Genomic DNA, 18,344 nt, shown 5'->3' on the forward strand with positions numbered 1-18,344 from the left:
GTGCTTCCTTGCTCTGGGGGTGTTGCAGGCAGTGTCATGTTTCTGATATTATGGAGAAAATGGAACTGCCAATGGCCAGGATCCTCACCTGACCCTAAACTACTTGATGAGGTAACTAGCCTACTGCTAGGCTGATGCTTCCACACCCATAGGCAATGAGCTATTACTGACTGAGTCACTATTCAAAGAGCTCCACCCAGTGCTCTGGGCGGAGGCAGAGACAGAGGATTATGGACCTGCAGACTGCTGGATGCAGGCGTGATTCTAGCAGTCCACCTACCACCATGAGAATAAAGCAGGGTATAAAACCTTTTACCCCGAGAATGTTCCATTGTCATTTCTCGGTCTCACTGAATCCATAGCGAACTTGCCTGGGGCTGAAACCCTCAGGCAAGACAAATGTCCAGACCAGAATAGTCATGAAACTCAAACCAGAGATTTTCTGTACTCTCCATGACCTGTCCTATGTCATTTAGTTTGACACATAAATTTACATTCAGAAATTTTAGGGACTGATGCTACCACTCCTTTTAGGGCCTGATGATCGTTGTAACCCAAGTAGATGCCAAACCCTGCTGTGTGAGAAAGTGCAGGGTTTGGGGTGAGAAGCAAGCCCCAGGTTTTCCTTTCATAACTTTGTGACCTCTTTCCCATATATTCACTGTGCCTTGTGCCATGCTTGGACCTCAGAAGGTCAGCTTCATCCTCCGGCCAACCTAAGGACTGTATTGCTGGATAATGCAGCCAGGAAATACACAACCAGTTCTCATACAGTTTGCTTACCTGCACTCGGATGACACCATTTAAGTGGAAATCAGGAACTCACCCACTTGTCCCAGGAGCGGAACTTCTGCACCTGTCTGAGGTGCTCCCACACGTGTTTTCTGGGAAGAGCTCCATGGAGCATAATCAGGTTCTTAAGTTCCTTTCCACACATGCATTCACTCTAATGGAGGAGAGGCCAAGGGCTCTGGAGGGGTGTCCAGCCCAGCACAGAGTCACGGTCACAGTCCCTAGATCTCTGTCAGTCTTTCCATCCCCAAGTGAATGTGGGATAATGTGTGGTACTCTTCATAGGCAAAGCAGATCATGGACATTATTTTGTGAAAGGTCCCTGGGAGTTTTGCCAAGTTCATTTTTGGTTCATTATACTATCTATTATTAACACACTATTATATAATGATCACTTGTTCTGATTTTTTTTTCCCCATGCACCCGGTGGTTGCTTTCCCATTTTTGTGTATGCAGTGTAAGTGAATCATGATCAATTCTGAATTTTAAAATTTGATCACCTGAATATTGGCAGAAAGATCCTTTCTAATGAACACAGGGTCTTCTTAACTTACTTTGTCTCTAGCCTCACCTTTCAGAAGGTAGATAAAAGTAAAAAAAATACCACTGTGGACTGAAGTCTGAGTGACTGGGGAGAAATGAGAGGTGAAGTGAAATGGCACAGAATGTTGGGAGAAAGCAACAAGGGACAGATCAGAAAGGCTGCTGTGCTGGCCTTCCAAAGGTCTGTATGGGAGCCCATCTTTCCCCTGTGATCCTACAAGCTTTTTTCTCTCTCTGGTTGTCAGTGACATGAGGCTCAGCTCCAGTGCTACATGGAATATTTCTGATCTAATTCTAATAGCCCCTACATTTCAAGAGATGGATATAAACACCAGATGGATATTAGACGAAAATTGGATTACTCTGCCGTGAGAGAGATATGGAAAGGCCTTTTTCCAACCATGCACTAGACAGAATTGTAACAGTAAGTTGTGTTTGAAATAGAATGGTTCATAGATCAGAGGTGACCCTGTCTTCTGTAAAGTGTGAAATTGTTCCTTCTGTTGGGCAGAAGGAGGATTTAAAAAAAAAAGATGAATAGTTTGCTGTTTATTATGTTATGATCTGCCTCAATTCACAAATATCTACCTATATCTGTATCTATAAATAGAGCAGTAAGATTATTTAAAGGGCTGCATATTTAATGTTTCCATGGTTAGTCCAGAGCAAATCTTGTTTGTCCCTGCAGTTAAATTATCCTCAGCTCTAGAGGTCTACAGGGCTGGCTTTAAATAGGCACCTGCTAGATTTCCAACATGATAGATGGGAGTGTTCTGCATCCATTACTCAATTATACATCCCAGGCCATCAGCAGTGCACCCTTGACCTTGTCTCTCAGCTCACTCTTCCACCGTCCTTAATCATTTCGGCACCTAAGTCACAAGTCTGCTTCTTGTTCCACCTCTGCCAACATCCTTAGTGACCCACGTAAGTTTATGACTATTCTGGCAAATTACCATTTAGCACGTAATGGCTTGCATTGAAGTTTTTATAAATACATTTTTATCCCTCTGCACATTCATTTTTACTATAAAATAAACTTTGCACTTCCCATACAGAGACCATAACGGTGCACAAATGTGAACTTAATCAGTATCTGCTGTGACCCAATGCATGGGGGACAGCTCTGTGTCCAATTCACCCTCTCGCCCCCATCACCTCATTCCTCCCTAGGGTCTAGCTTCTGTCAGGGCTATGATAGTAGAAAAGGGCTAAAATGGAATAGGGCTAAGATGTACTTTTATTTTAGGGAAATTCATGAGAAAACAGGCAAGAAGCTCTTCCCAGGGCAAACTACTTATCCCTTTGTCTCTCCTCCACCACTACAAGGGACCTGCCCTTCTTCCGGACAGCCAGGCTTTCAAAGGACTTTGTCCAGCAGAGATCAAACACCTAGTAACTCAACCCAGAAGCAGAGGGAAGTGGAGGAAGCAATGATGGTTATTCATTTATTTATGATTGGCAGGTGGTCATCAGAAGGACTCGAAAGGGTCTGTAAGAAAGGGTATTCAGGACAAGGAATCACGGTGCTCGTTGTCCAACAGCAGGGCTCCCTGAGGCCCAGTGACCACAGCAGAGCCACAGGGAAGGCTGGCATAGGTAGGAGCAGTTACTTCCAAATCATCACTATCTTGTGTATTATTAGACATTATTAAAGGACTTCTAAGATTCACATAAGCATTTAGCCAGCTAATACTTAAGTCTTTATGTCCCAAAACAAATGATGAGTGTTTGGATTATGAATAGCATAATCTCAAGGCTGAGGTAGAGTGCAATTTGGGGTGGAGAAGAACAGAAAAAAAGAAAAGATGTTTCCAGAAGGTGCCAAAGCAGAGTTCTGGGCCAATTTGTTGAAAGCCAATTTACTAAAATAAATTTCATGAATGACCGGTTTTCAGACTCACTGAGGGTTTTGTTTGTGTTTTAGTTTAGTTCCTGCCTCTGCCCCTGGCCTGCTCTGAACCTGGCCCTGCCTCTCTAACAAAACAGCCTGGACAAACCTCTGAGACGGGATAGGAGTAAGCACAGGGCAAGATAAAACTAAAACCTTCAAACATCCTTCATAGCCTGCAAATTGGGCATTTGGCAAATTGTTTTTCAGTGAATGGGTGGTTCTGTAAATTAATTTGCCTCCCCAAAGCAGAGATATCTCCTAATTGTCTCTCTCTTTCCTAGCACAGGCTCCTGTCTCTGTCACACACAGTTAAAATAAGGAGGGATGACATCTGCGAAGATGTACGTAGCCAGCTCTGCACAGCGGCACACCACAGAAGCCAAGCTTGTGTGCACACCTGTGTGCACAGACCAGTTATGGAGTTGAGTTGCAAGGTATAGAAAGACTTTGCAAAGGTCATGTCTTCCCCCCATGCTATAGTCTTGCCTTATGTCAGGCTACCGTAGGAGCAAAAGTCACCAGAATTCTTGTGATTTATACCCAGTGGTATAAAAGGAGCTACACTAGCGATGGCTCATAATTGTTGGTGAAAATGCAAATTGGCACCATGTTTCTGGAAAGGCATTTGCAAGTACATACTGAGTATCTTAAAATACCCACTGATCTTCAATTTCTCCTCTAGGATTTTTTCCTGAGGAAATACAAATGTTTTCAAAGATTATTATCCCAGTGATGTCTACCACTGCAAAAAAAAAAAAAAAAAAAGGAAAGCTTTAATGTCCATGAGTAGGGGGTTAACTGAATATATTATGTTACATTTATATGACATTTGATAAGGAACTCTATGCAGGTATTAACAATTATCACAATACATGAAATGAGGAAAACAATAGGTCTTTAACCAGTATGTATAATACTATCATACTTTGTAACTTAGCATTTATGTTGTTAGGAAAAAAGGCCATCAGTTCATACATTACATTAAAAACCCATAATAATCTCTAGGTCAAGGGATTATGAGTGAATTTTATTCTCTTTTTTTTCCCAGTTTTATTGTCCAAAATTTCTACAGTTAACATGTCTTCAGGGAAGTAAGCTTGGTTCTGACCTCCTTCTTAATTTTATTTTTAAAATAACTTCACGATTTTCCTTATGACACGATCAAGGAAAGGGATAAAAAAAAAAAACCAAACCAGTCCTATTTCCAACCAGAAAGAACCTCTAAACACTTTTTCTCTCCCTTTTAAGCAGTTTCCTTCTCTAGGATACGGAATCAAACACTGGAGGGAAACTGAAAACAAAAAACACCCAGACACAAACCTTAAACGGTAAAACGGCAGCAAGATGCAGCGGGTTTCAAAAGAAGGAAATCAAACGCTATTCAGTTCCCTGATCATTCTCTAAGCTCAAGCTCTCTGATCAAGTCCCGTGAATTTGGGAGGGACTGATTACCTCCTTCTCTCCCCTTTAACAGCAAACTGGAGCAAAGCAGCTGCAAGGTCTGAGGCAAGGCGCTGGGAGGACCCCTTGCTGCAGGATGGGGGGATAGAAAATGCAGAGCAGGAACAGACAGGCTAAGCACGTCAAGCATCTAGCTCAGTAAAGGCGCACAGGGGCTGCTCAGCAAAGGGTGCCTACAATAACTATTATTTAGTCCAAAAAAAAAAATTCAGCCCCTTTTGGAAAACAGTGGCACTGAGCTGGTGTCACCCGGTTCAGAGGCGGCTGACTTCGGTGTGCTGCAGCAAGTCTACCAGAACTACTGAGCCGCTTTCACGAGGAGGGAGGAGAGTCCTGACGGCCCGCGCCGCCCTCCGGGAAAGGAGCCGCTGGGGCGGCAGAAGCTCCTCCCTCCGCCCACCCGGACTTGCGTCACAGCAGCTGCTGGGCGGCCTCCAGCGGAGCATGCGCCCTCGGAGTTGCGTAACCCACCCGGGCAGCTCGGGCCCGTGCGCTTGTCGTAGGCTCCCCCTGCTGGACAAACGGAAAAGTGGCGCTTCCGCTGACACCTGCTGTTTGCCTCGGCTTTCTCCCCTTTTGTGTAGTGTTTTTCCCACGGTGCTCTGTGTAAACTCTTGCTCTCGCCTAGCATAAAAACACCAGAGGTATTCAGTCTTGCCTCTATATCGGATCTTTCAAAGTTTTATGACTCCCGAACTTCGGGGAGCTGTAGAAGCACTGTGCACTGTCACTAGAGAAAGGTGTGTCATCACCGTTCAGCTGAGGAGCAGTGAATGATTGTGTCACCTTCTCTTGGCTCAGCTTGTGACAGATGTGACACATCTCCCACCTGAGCTGTGGCTACAGCGTGGCCAAGCTGAGCAGAGACTGAGGAGCCGGCAGTGTTGTGTAGACAAAGGACAGGGTCCCCAGAGTAATCCCCAAATCTTTTAGGGAATCCTTGCCGTTTAATTTTAGTCCAAGTGATTTATGCTCTGGTCTTGTCATGGTTCTCAGTTCAAGCTGCACATTAGAATCACCCAGGAGCTTTTAAAAATTGCTGGTGTGTGCAGGCTCTGCCCCAGAAAAATCAAACCACAATCCCTGGGGAGTACAGCCAGAGCATCTGTATTTTTTTTAGATTCTCAGATGACTGTAAAGACCAGCCAAGGCTTACAACCACTGCCCTAGTCTTTATTTTCCAAGCTGTCGGTCATCAGCTCCTAGAAAATAGAAAATCAGCAATGTTTGATGAATGAATGAGTGAATGAATGGATGAATTAATGAATGAAGTCTGAAAAGGGCAAAAACAGATGGGTACTCCTTTATGGCAAATATGCTAAAATATTGTGATTACTGAATTAATGAGCAACTACACATAGCCCACACCATAAAGTCAGTCCCCAAACTAGGGGTGGAAAGCTCTGAAGACAGACTTCAGGAGACGGGGGAGGTGACCAATGCCGACTGGAAAAGGCCCTAAAGCAACCTGGGTTTATTGTTGGTACTGGTCTAGTAAAATCTCCCCTTCATTCTTGGAGGGTAAGGAAGAGGAGCATAGCAGGACAGGAAGGAGTTGGGAAGAAGGGAAGACTTTGGTATCTCCTGATTAGGAAGAGGGAATGGCAGTGCGACCTGGGTTTGAGGGAGTCGGTATGGATCTTGATGCAGAGGACCGCGGTGCCATGTGTTTAGGGGAGGCAGGATAGAGACCCATTAAAGAGACTTAGAGACAAGAGTATACTTTCAGAGAGTCTAGACAAGTGCAGGCTCTTGTCCAAACTAGAAGATGAACTCCTTGAGATCAGGAATAGTGTCTTCCTTAAGCCCTTTCTGGAAAGTGTATTTCCCCACGTATGTGGGGGTGGACTGCCTTCTCAAGTCAGTGCAAGCAGTGGGGCAACTGACAGGAAAGTTAATGACAGAATTGAAGTTCAATGGGATTGCAAGTGATTAAAATCCAAGCAGTGATGGGTGGCTCCAGATGGAGCCCTTCAAGGACAGGTGTATAACTAGAAATGAGCTGAGCAGTTAAGACATGCACAGAAGGAAAATTGGTCTAGTGTGATGGGGCAGGGACATGGGACAAGAATCATGATTAGTTTTTCCTGCCTATGATGAAAATGCCAAGATATAAATAATAGAGTAAGAACAGGAGAGACTCCATCTTAAGGCTAAGATTCCATTTTAAAAAACAGGGAGTTAGGAGTTAAGATTCCTAACATATTTTATGGTAATCAGCCAATAAGTGACCCTATCTTAAGGTAGGGCAAGCAGTTCTAAATGGTATGTTTCCACTGCTTGAGGGTAATCCCTAACTTGGAGAATAGGATCAATAAATTCCTTGTGTTAAATTGATCCTACAGAATATCTAGAGGACTGACTATGGATGATGACACAATATCTCTCACTGGACACAGACATCATGAGACCACATGTCAAGTCTAAGCAACCCCACCCTTACACCCCCAGGCCTTTGTCCCATTATGAAAGCCTTAAAACACAGAATCCTAAGCCTTTAAGCATGCTCCTCTCTGAGGCTGCCCATGCTCCCCTTTCTTCAAGTGTGTACTTCACCTTAAATAGACTTCTCACTGCTCAACTTACTGTGTTTGTCTCTGTGCTTTTCCAGTGGTAAGCTTCTTTGTTTCTTCTCTATTTCATTCAATTTTCTAGACTTAAGGACAAATCATCACTCTCTCTGTCCTACTTCAGACAAATAGGGAAGGACTACTGAGATTTCTGATCTGGGCTTGCACGATCCTGTTTCCTGGATGACCTAGACAAGACTGCAGCTGTATGATTACGCTTTTTAGTAGCCTGCCTGAAAAATCTCCTTTCTTTGCTCTTGGGAAGTTCTCAGAACATAATCTCATTCCATCCAGTGCTCTGCAGCTCCCCCAAATCCTGGGTTGGTGAGGGCTTAGTTCCCACACCATGCAGATTCAAGCACACACTGGTGATCCTGGCTTCAGGAGTTGGCAAGGGATCTGCCCTGTGCTGAGCAGGAGTTCAGTGAGCTTCCCTTTCCTCCCTCTGTTCTTCCCTGCTCCCTACCACTTGAATACCACTTGGATGGCTGCTGCCCTTCACTACATCTCTCGCTTTAATGAATTCCTTCCTTATCTATTCTTGTCAGACCTGTTCTGCATTCTTTCCTGTCAGAGTCAAGAGCCCTCCACCACCCAGGCTGAGGTTTCACTAGGGCACAGGGAGAGACCTCCCCAGATGCAGCTGCCTGATAACAGTAGGACTAGGTTGGCCCTTAGCAACTGGATCTCCACGCTTGCAACTGACCAATTTTCAAACAACTAAGGTTGCTTCCTTTCTCATTTTTAGATCCTCCCTGTTCAAAATAGAATTAAAAACATAGAATTCCTCTTAATGGCTGGGGCAAAGCAATATGTCTTATGAGTCACTTCAGAATGACCTGCTTCATAATTCAGAGGAATCAGGTCCTCCGCCACCACCCCAGCCAACATTCCAAATATAACTGGTTTATTTAATGCAATAAAGTTGTTGGGTCAATGTAGGAGCTCTTAGGTAAAAGTGGAAGGAAAAAAAACTTCTTTTTCCATCTTAGAGTGGTAGAGAGGGGTTTGGTGAGGTCTTGGATACTAACAAATATTTCCTGATATAGCATTAAAATGCCTTGCCCAGTCTAATAACTGCATAATTCCAGTTCACTGTTATAATACAAATTTGGAATGCCCAGACAATCTGACGCTTCTTCCTTTCCCCAGCTTGGGGGGCTTGGGAGAGCAGATGGGGGGCCAGGAACATGATTGACCTCACTGCTTCCTCACTTGCTAGCTGCTGTTTTTAATTCCACTGAGATCAGGTCTGGGGGAACAGATGAATGGGGAAAGGGTTGGAGGCTGGGACAGTTGTCATCCAGGACTGGTGATTTCTGGCCATACTAGGTGTTTGAAGCTCTCTTGTGGGGTGTTTGTTTGGGAGCCTTTGGAAGTCCTCCTTCTGGGGACCTTGACTCAAAGCTTCCGAGAAATGGGAGATGCCTGTAGCCTGTCTTCTGGCAGGTGGCTGTGACTTCCAGCTCATTCCGTGCACACGCAGTGCTCCACCCCATCTTGGGACAACACCGTGGCTCCAGGCGTTCCCATGCAGGACTTTTGTAGATTATCTCAAGCCAGCTCCCCCCATACGTCATACTTCTCTGGAAAACTCAGGCATTTGTCCTGGGGAAAGAGCAGTGGGGGAACCTAGCCTGAAGTGAGGTCTGGCTCCTCTCGGTTGACCGCCTGAGGCTCACGCACATGGCCTCAGTGACCCTGAGACTTCTCAAGCATGTCTCAAAATTTAGTCTTATGTTCTCCACTTTCCAGGACACACAGGTCAAACTCTCCTAAGAGTCTCCTTAAAACCCCTCTCACTTGGGCTTGAAGTAAGGGACCACCCATCCCTGTTCCCTTGTTGGGAGGATTTAGGGACCATAACAACTAACTCCAGATATGTTCTCTGGGCCTTTCCATCTTAATTATTTATAAAAGTTATAAGTGAGGTCTAGTACCTCACATTAGAATATATGAGTGCCTGACACCTGTTGAAGTTTTAAAATACATCTGTAAATTCTTTCATACTCCTTCCTTTGAGAAGTGGAGGCTAATTCTCTTACCTTTGTATTTGGGCTGAACTTAGTGACTCATTTCTAGAAAACAGAATAAAAAGAAAGTAATGATATGAGACTTCTAAGATAAGTTCAGAAACAGGCATTGCACCTTCCTGCTTGCTGTCTATTCCTTTCTTGAGTCACTTGCTCTGGGGTGAAGTAGCTACCACATTGTCAGGACACTCGCACAACCCTCTGGAGATGTCCATGTTGCAGGGAGCTAAGCCTCCTGCCCACAGCCATCTCGTGAAGCACCTCATGAGAACAGACGCTCCATCTCCAGTTAAGCCCATACATGCTGCTATCATCCTCACTGCCACCCAATGAGAGACCCTGAGTGAGAGGACTAACTTGCTCCCAAATTTCTGACCCATAGAAATTGTGAGATACAGGAAGAGTCACATTTATCATCTTGTTGCACATAATATAGGAACTTCACTTGTTAAGAAGTACCGAGGAGAGTTGCTTGTATGTGTCTAACCCACAACACTTCCCAGTCCCCTCAATACCACTGCTGCTTTCTGCCAGCAGCTGTGAGTCTCCACCTGAGGGCCCCTCTGGGGCAGGAACCCGCTCTCCTGCGTGGGGCGCCCCAGAGCTCCTGGGAGTTAGTGCCTCCTGGCGCAGCTCTCCTCCGGTGATGGAAAGGATCAATGGATCAATACCGCTGCTAGGCTGTCTTTCTTCTTGGACAAGACAACTTTAAGATGTGTTTGTCCAGTAACTCGGGTGTCCCAGCAGGATGGAGACTCATCTTCTATGCAAGATGGATTAGCTGATTGGTGAGTTTGAGAGGAGGAATGGAGAGTGATGACTCAGCCCAGGCTGGGATCTCTCATCCTCAGACATCGGCATATATCAGGGTCAGCGTGTGTCCTGTCTTCAGGATGCCCAGTCTTTGCACATCCAATGGCCTGATTACCAGGGCACACACTCTGCCTTTGCAGGGGGTGACCTGAGATAGGGACTAGGGGGTTAGATCTTTTAGGCAATCTGATTGTGGATCTACATCCATCTGTGCTTTCCAATTCAGTCTCCTTGTAATAAACTGCTATCATGATTGCTGTCACTTTCCTCACATTGTACTCAGAAAGGGTAAAGTGCAGTATTTTTTATTTGTGCCTTAAAAGTTCACCTACTTGCAAAATATCGGGGGTTAATTGTGTAATATATGTGCCTTTTTGAATAACTTATAAAATTAATTTTAGAACACTATGCCAATTAGCAGTTTTTGTTTATAAAAATTCAATAGTCTTTAGTAAGCTACCATATTAACTGTCCAGCTTAGGTAACCGAGTCCTACAAAAGACCGAGAAGCGAAAATGTCGTGGCGGGAAGGCGAGTTTGTAAACCATAGAGGTTTGCTTCTAACACTGAATTTAGCCTCTAACACAGAATGAGGAGAATTCTCACATAGAGTTCTGAAATGACATTGGGATTTTAGTTTCACAAATATGAAATATCTCTCTGATTAGTGTGAATTTGTGACACAGGGGGAGTCCTTAGTTGTAAGCATCTGGGTATTTTCTAGTCCAGATGCCCTTTGGCATTTAATTTTCAGCTGCATTAAGCTGAATTCTAATGCACTCCCCCACCACCCCAACACATCCCCACTACCATTCCCTCCTGGAAACAAATAATTAGAATGAGAGGTAAAGTTGTTGGTATTTTTTAATGAAACGGATACGGCCCACTCAAATTTAAATTCGTTTTGAAAGAAAAACAGAACAGAAACAGACAGAAAGCAGAGCTGAATCCATGGATATCAGCTTCCAGGAATAAGAACAAGAACTTGATTTATGTGGGGTAACAGAGACCAAACATACCCCACAGATGGGAGAGAACTGGAGCCAGCGTCATTGGGTAAAAGTGGGGCCTGGGGTGTCTTCTCCTTCCATAAGCCTGCTCAGTGCTGTGGCTTATCTGGGCTCCAGGGTGGGAATACAAGTGTATCACCTGGGCCAAGCTACCTACCAGCCCCATGCATGGACCTTCCCTGTCTCTGGTGTAACTGCTGGATGCAAGCACTAAACAGCAGCATACGACCTGGGGCCAGTCAGAAGGAAACTCTGTGAAACTAGTACGTGGGGACTGGTGAAGGTGGAGAGAACTTCATTAAAGTTAAGATTGCAAACTGAAGTTGAACATACAACGAGGAAAACTAATGCGAGGAAGGACAGCCAACCAAACCAGCACCAGAACTCGACAATTTACTTGCAGTAAAATATAAGTAACAGGATGATCTTAGTAGGACTAAAACACAGTGGTATATAACATCCAGATATTTTTCTAAGAGCCTCACATGTATTGTGTCATCTGATCAAGACAATGGCACTATGAATTCGGTACTATTACCCTCGTTTTACAAATGAGGAAACCAAGACACGGAGAAGTTTAGGAACTAACTCTAGGACGCAAACCAGTTACGGAGAGTGCAGAATCACAGACCCCACAGGACTCAGAGATTATAAACAAGACCAACAAATCATGAAATTAAAAGGAACAAGAATAAGAAATTATGAAATTAAAAGGCATAGAATAACAAGTAGATTTTTAAAAAAGAACCAATTATAGATGATTGAAATAAAATAATAATATAGTCAAGGAAATATCCTCAATAGATGATAAGCTTCAGTTAGATACAGTTGAAGGACGACTTAATGAAGTACTACCGAGTCTTTTGCCTAGAGCTTGGCACTGCAAGATAAAAAAATTAAATATCTGAAACAGATGTTAACAGTCATGGTGAATAGATAAACAAAACAGAAATAGACTCACAAACACAGAGAACAGACAGTTGATTACCATGGGGAGGTGGAGGGGGCGTGAAATAGGTGAAGGGGAAAATTTCAAATTATAAAATAATTTAGTCTCAGGGATGGAAATACAGCATAGGGGCTATAGCATGTAATATTGGAATATCTTTGTATGGTGATAGATGGTAATTGCACTTATCATGAGCAACATTTATTAATGTATATATGTGATGAACCACTAAGTTGCTCATCTGAAGCCAATATAATATTGTGTATAGACTATATTCCCATGAAACAATGACTTTTTTGAAAGTCATGATTAGTAGAAAGAGGATTCCAGCATGTGTCTCATAGGAATCCCAAAAGAGACGTGAGAGAATCCCTAAGAAACACTGTCCTAACACTAAACACTGTACTGTTCTGAAGAGGTATCACTGACAGTTTTCCTGAACCTAACAAAGAATTAAATTGAAAGCACATATGGAACACTGATCAGAATAAATAGAAATAAACTCACACCTATACACACTGCAGTGAAACTGCAGAAGAATAAAAATAATATCTTAAAAGCAACCCGAGAGAAAAAAAAATTGCATTGCCTGCAAAAGAATCACAGTGAGACGGACATCAGACTTATCAGCAAAAATGGATGCCAAAAGCGAGTAAATCCTGTCTTTGGTGTCTTCAGAACTCTCTACTTAGAGTTACCTTTGTGGTCCCCCTCTCTTTCAGGGGTGATAAATGGATTAAGAAAGCTTGCCACTGTGGTGTCTTGCTGAAATGACTATTGAGGGATGTATCGATTACTGTAAGAAAAATGTCAGCCCAGAGGATATAAGTAGAATCCCAGACAAGGCAGCAAGCAGGGAAAAATTGCTTAAGTATATCAGGAACAGCTGAGCTGTGTGTATTCATGAGTTTTGCTAGTCCAGGAAAATGCTAATGTATGACAGTCTTCAATTCTACATCCCCCAGGATTCTCAGAGACACAGAAGTCAGTTATGATTAAAAGTTACAATTAATAAAGGTAGGTGAGACTATGAGGAGCAATAGTGACAGAGAAATACAAGTGTGTTTGTATTTCTGTTTTTAAGGAAAAAGAAAGTAGTTTTGTCCTAAAGTAGTGTCATTCTTTCCCAGAATATGGAAGACCCCAGTGAAGGAAAAAACTTGGAAAGTGAATTTTACTTGTCTTGGTTTATAATACCTAGTAGTCAGCAAAAAGCCATGAAATATTTTGAAACTTTGGAGAACAAAAATTTGGATGAAGTACATTGAACTAAATCTAAACAAATCTATGTGTTTCAGCATACATATAGCATACATCTGAGAGAAAACCAAATCATTTTGTTGGATATAAAATAATGACACCATATAAATTCAATTTTAAAACTATGCTGAATAAGGATAACACACCCATGTATCCATGATCACTTAAGTCAAAAATAGATTTATATTTTTTATCTATTACCTTCATCTCCCAATCTCTTCTCTTTTCCCCTGACAAGCTCTCCCCTTCCTAACCGTAACTGCTATTCTGATTCTAAACTGTATTTTAGTGGTGTTTTCAAGCTTCATATTAATGAAATCATTCACTATGCATGCTATTACATTTCCATTCTTTTGTTCAACATTACATTTGTGATGTTTGTCCATGTTGTTGGTCTGGGTTTAACTATCTATTCATTTTTAAGAAACTTTTATCTATCTATAGATCCATCCGTCATCTATCTATGTACCATCTGTTCATTTTGAAGTCATATTCTATTATATTGTATTAGTCAAGATACATTAAACTTCTGTTAGTAACATAAAAGTAGTAAAACATTGGCAAAGTTTCAGTGGATTAACCCAAAGAGTTTATTTCTTGTTCTTGCAAAATGCACTGCCGGTCAGGTGACTCTTCATGGCTACTGTTTTCCACATGTGACTGCGTGACCCAAGCTGCTTGGGTCTTACAGTTCTAGCATTTTCATATATGGCCTCCACACTTGCTGCCAACAGGGAAGCAAAGGATGTGAAATCACAAAGAGCTTTTCTGTGCTCCAGCATGAGAGTGACATATGCATTACATTGACTCACATATATTTGTCACAAGTATTCATAAAGCCTTTTTTACCTGCTTCAAAACCTGGCAGTATCATCTGGATGTCTTGACAAGAGAGAAGAATCAGATATTGGTAGGCACTAATGAGGTCTACCACATATACCTTAAAAAATAAATTTTACAAATCTCTAAGATAAATTATATATTTTAACCATGGTAGAAAAAATATTGGCCAATTCAGATGCCATAAAGAAAAAAAATGACAATTTTAATTACAAAATATGTTTAAATGTTTGTGTGGTAAGGAAAAACATAAACAAAGTCAAATGTAAACAAACTGAAATGTAGGCAACAAGATCTTGATGTTCTAATATACAAATAAGCTCCAATAAAAGTGTAATGACAGAAAAATCCAGAAAAAATGAAAAAGATACTTGCAGAGACTTATAGAAGTAGCAATTAAATAAAAAATGATGTTTATTATACCAACTAGTAACAGTGAAAAGTTTCATTCATCCATCGGTACCACAGAATTTGTTCAAATTGTTAATTTCCAATTCCACTGAAGTTACAGAGAAATAGATATTAGTGTCCCACCCTACTGGAGGGAATGTAAATTACATTAAAGTGGTGGAAAGTAACTGTGACGTGTTAAAATTTTGTATATGTCTGTCCTATGATTCAGCAACTCCATGTCAGAGAATCTACACAAACAAATACTTGTACAGAGCCTGAAAGGAGTAAGTTTAAGAATGCTTATTCCAACATAGTCTGTAATAATCTAAGTGCTAATTTGAATATCCATTAATAAGCAACTGGTTAAATAATTAATAGTTTACTTATTATATGTGATTCCATAAGCACCAAAACTATAAACTCACTCCACAAAACGATTGTTTAATTACAAATTTTCCCTGTAATGGCTTTTGAAAACTATACCACTTTTGAGGTGACTGTTTTCTTTTGAGTAACAATGTTTTCACTGAAAAACAAACAAAATAAATACGATTGAAAAAAATGACATTTTGAACTTACTATTTTAGACAAGAGGACCCTCAAATTTTCTCAGCTCAATGTCTACACAGTGAAGATACATGGACAGCTTTGAAGTGCTGTCAGATTTATCTCAGCCCTTGATGTTTTCCACAGGCACACAGAGAGAGGAATAAACACGGAGCAATTTCCATGACCCTTTGGCCTTTTACTCACCTGCATTCCTGTTCCAAATGTTTAACCCACTCTAGTGTTTAGTCTTTATTTTCCAGTATACTTGGAATGAAAGTTAACCATGAGCCCACAAATGGTTCAGAAACTGACAAATATAAGCAGGAAATAAAAAGTGAGAAAAACTTTAATCATGGAGCAAATGATGGGTGTGATAAAAGAGGACTGAAGTGGGAGAGACAAACAAAATTCTGCATCTCTAAGGGTAGGTAGTTCACTCTACGTAAAGGTAGGGAGCGCCTGGCTGAAAGTCAGCTGCCTACCTTCCTCAGTCCTCCCTAGAATGCCTCCTTTACACCTCTCCGTTCCCTGTCTGCTCCTCCTTGGTGACACCTCCATGACACTATTATGTTGACTTCATGTCTGGAAAACTCATTTTGTTTTCCCTCAAATTGTTTCTTATTGCTTATATAAACTTGCTTTTATTGTCAATCAATCTGTTTTTTTCTCTGTGAAAACAGTTTTAGTATCTTAGGTTGGGTTCAGAGGAATCAATTTTTCCCACTACAATTGTTATAAATGTTTCTTTTCAGTTTAATGGCTTTAGATGTAGTGGCACAGGTTCAGTTGCATGAAAGTTAAGTGGTACGTGAGCATATTAAAGGAATTTCTGGAATTTATGCATTATATATGCAAGGTTGTCTGTGATTGGTGAGTGAAAAAAAAGCAAGCTTCTGAATATCATGTGATGACCTTAATTTTGTAAAAATGATCTGGAGTGACTCTATTTTTAGTGGTTTTGTCTGGGCTTATACAGTATGCTAGTTGTCAGTTTTAAGATCCTGAGACACAACCCTAAGGATCACATCCCTCCAAAACTTAGCTATAAAACTTAGGGTGACATGACATGAATAACTTTATTTTTAATTTGAATATCCAGGATATAATAATTATGCTACCTCACAGGTGGTTGTGGTAATAAATGAAGTGACCAACTGCCATAGCAGATAGCTTACATGTTGTAGCTGTTACTATTATTTTACATACATTTCTATTGTTTATTTAAAAGTGAACATGTTAATTTTGTAAAAAATTTAAAATAGATTTATAAGGTGTGCTGAACTTTTGTAATAGTTTTTCCTGTACTGTGTATGACTGCTCTTTCTTGAATAATTTGAATAAATGTATAGATTTGGATAATCGAAATAAATGTTGATATGAACTGACCATCAGGTCCTATGTCGAGTTCTGGCTCTGCTTCCACAATCCCGCTTCTGTCTGATGGAGATGCTTCTCTAGGTTCTGGGTAAAGTAGGACTTTTCTATTTGAGTACCATAATTTTAAATGTCGAATGGAATATTTTTTTTCTGCACATAAAGTATAAATATCTATGTTTATTAATTCTTGCTTCTGTCTCATGTTGCTTTTTGTTTTCATTTTTTGCGGGGAGAAAAGACTTGGTAATGAGAACATTTGAATGTAGAAACCCTGAGTTGACGGTTTCCACTCACCTGCATTTCCAATGACACTGATGAACAGGGTTGGGTAAGGAAGCTGGGAAACACCTGAAAGCGTGCAGCAAACTTCTGTCCACCACCACACCAGAGACAGGCTGCCGTTATAGGTACATTGATGAGGTTTAAGGGAAGCAAATACCACTCAGCTAGGCTTAGATTATGTGCGTGGTCTGCATATGAAGCACTCAGAAAGCATGGCAACAAAAGGCTTTGTTTTCCTTGAAATGTAAACATAGGCATGGCTCCCATCAATTGTGAGGAGGAGGATGGATAGAGGTGACAGCTAAAAGGGGAAGAAGACGGGAGACAGGAGGCAAAGGCCCTGAATCACTGCAGATTTATCAAGGTGTCGCTTTTATTTTCTGCTTTGTTCGTGAATACAATTTATATAATGAACTTTAGTTTTGCTGGGAACTGAAGCCAATCGATTTGCAACATCATGCTTTCTTCCCCTTGGCCTTCCTTGGTTGGGGGTCCTCACAGATCAGGAGTTAATTCAGGGCGCCCTCTTACTCAGCGTTGTATCTGCGGCTTAGGAATCGTTTCACACATCGACAGACCTTTAAATGCAGCACCCAGTGATCTCATAATTGACTTGTCTCCACTGTTTTAACACTCAAAATGCCAGCCAAATTGAAGTGCAATGAATGGGAAAAGTCATTTGGAAAGGAGCACTGATGAAAAAGTTTTACTCTCTCTTTGAAAACTGGATTAATATACGGATTTCAAATCCTTGGAGTTTGGAACATTGGAACGTTGGGTGAAAATCCAAGCAGCAATCTGTGCTTCTTCTGAGCCCTTAAGGGAACCTCCCCATTTCAGATGGTTCTTTATTACTATGGCCATCATGAATCATGACCATCACCCCGCTACTCTCCTCTTGTCTGGGCATTCATCGTGGGAGCTGGTGGCACTACTGGTGTCAGCCTGGTGGCCCGTTCACACACAGGAATAAAGCAAGAAACACTTAGCTAGTTGGGACAACTCCAAACAAACTCCCAACCCCTCAAGGATGCAGTTAGCCTTCTACTGTGGTATAATGTCATATCCAGGCTATTGACATGGATACAATCCACTGATTTTAGATTTCCATAGTTTTACCTGTACTCATTTGGTCATATGTGTGTATTTAGCTCTATACAGTTTTCTCACCTGTGTAAGTGTGAGTGTCTGTTACCACAGGCAAAGTACTGAGCACTTACAGCACAAGGGTCCCTCGTGTTTTCCCTTTGTAATGAAACCAGGCTCCCCTCTGCAAGGCTTGGCAACTACAAATTGGCCCTCCATTTAACAAATTTTGCCATTTCAACAATGTTATATAAATAGAATCATGCAGTATGTGACCTTTTGGGATTGGCATTTTTTCACCCAATAAAATTCCCAGAGATTTAGTCAAATTGTTGAATGTGTCCATACTTACTCCTTTTTATTCCTGAGTAGTACTCCATGGTATATGTCTACAGTCCTGTATTTAATCATTCACCTGTTGAAGTACATTTGGGCTGATTCCAATGATTGGTGACCATAAATAAAGCTTCCTTGAGAGTTCACGTGAAAGTT

General features: G+C 41.6%; 1 long non-coding RNA gene across 1 annotated transcript; it reads left to right on the forward strand.

The window, feature by feature from the left end:
* Window positions 1-1,372: 1,372 nt before the first annotated feature.
* Window positions 1,373-5,172, forward strand: LOC118923270 (uncharacterized). Its single transcript, XR_005029146.2, has 3 exons — window positions 1,373-1,759; window positions 3,511-3,663; window positions 4,704-5,172. It is a non-coding gene; the product is annotated as an uncharacterized LOC118923270 (long non-coding RNA).
* Window positions 5,173-18,344: the final 13,172 nt, after the last annotated feature.

The sequence above is a fragment of the Manis pentadactyla genome, chromosome 12 (assembly GCF_030020395.1).
Source record: "Manis pentadactyla isolate mManPen7 chromosome 12, mManPen7.hap1, whole genome shotgun sequence".
In the NCBI taxonomy this organism is placed as follows: Eukaryota; Metazoa; Chordata; class Mammalia; order Pholidota; family Manidae; genus Manis; species Manis pentadactyla.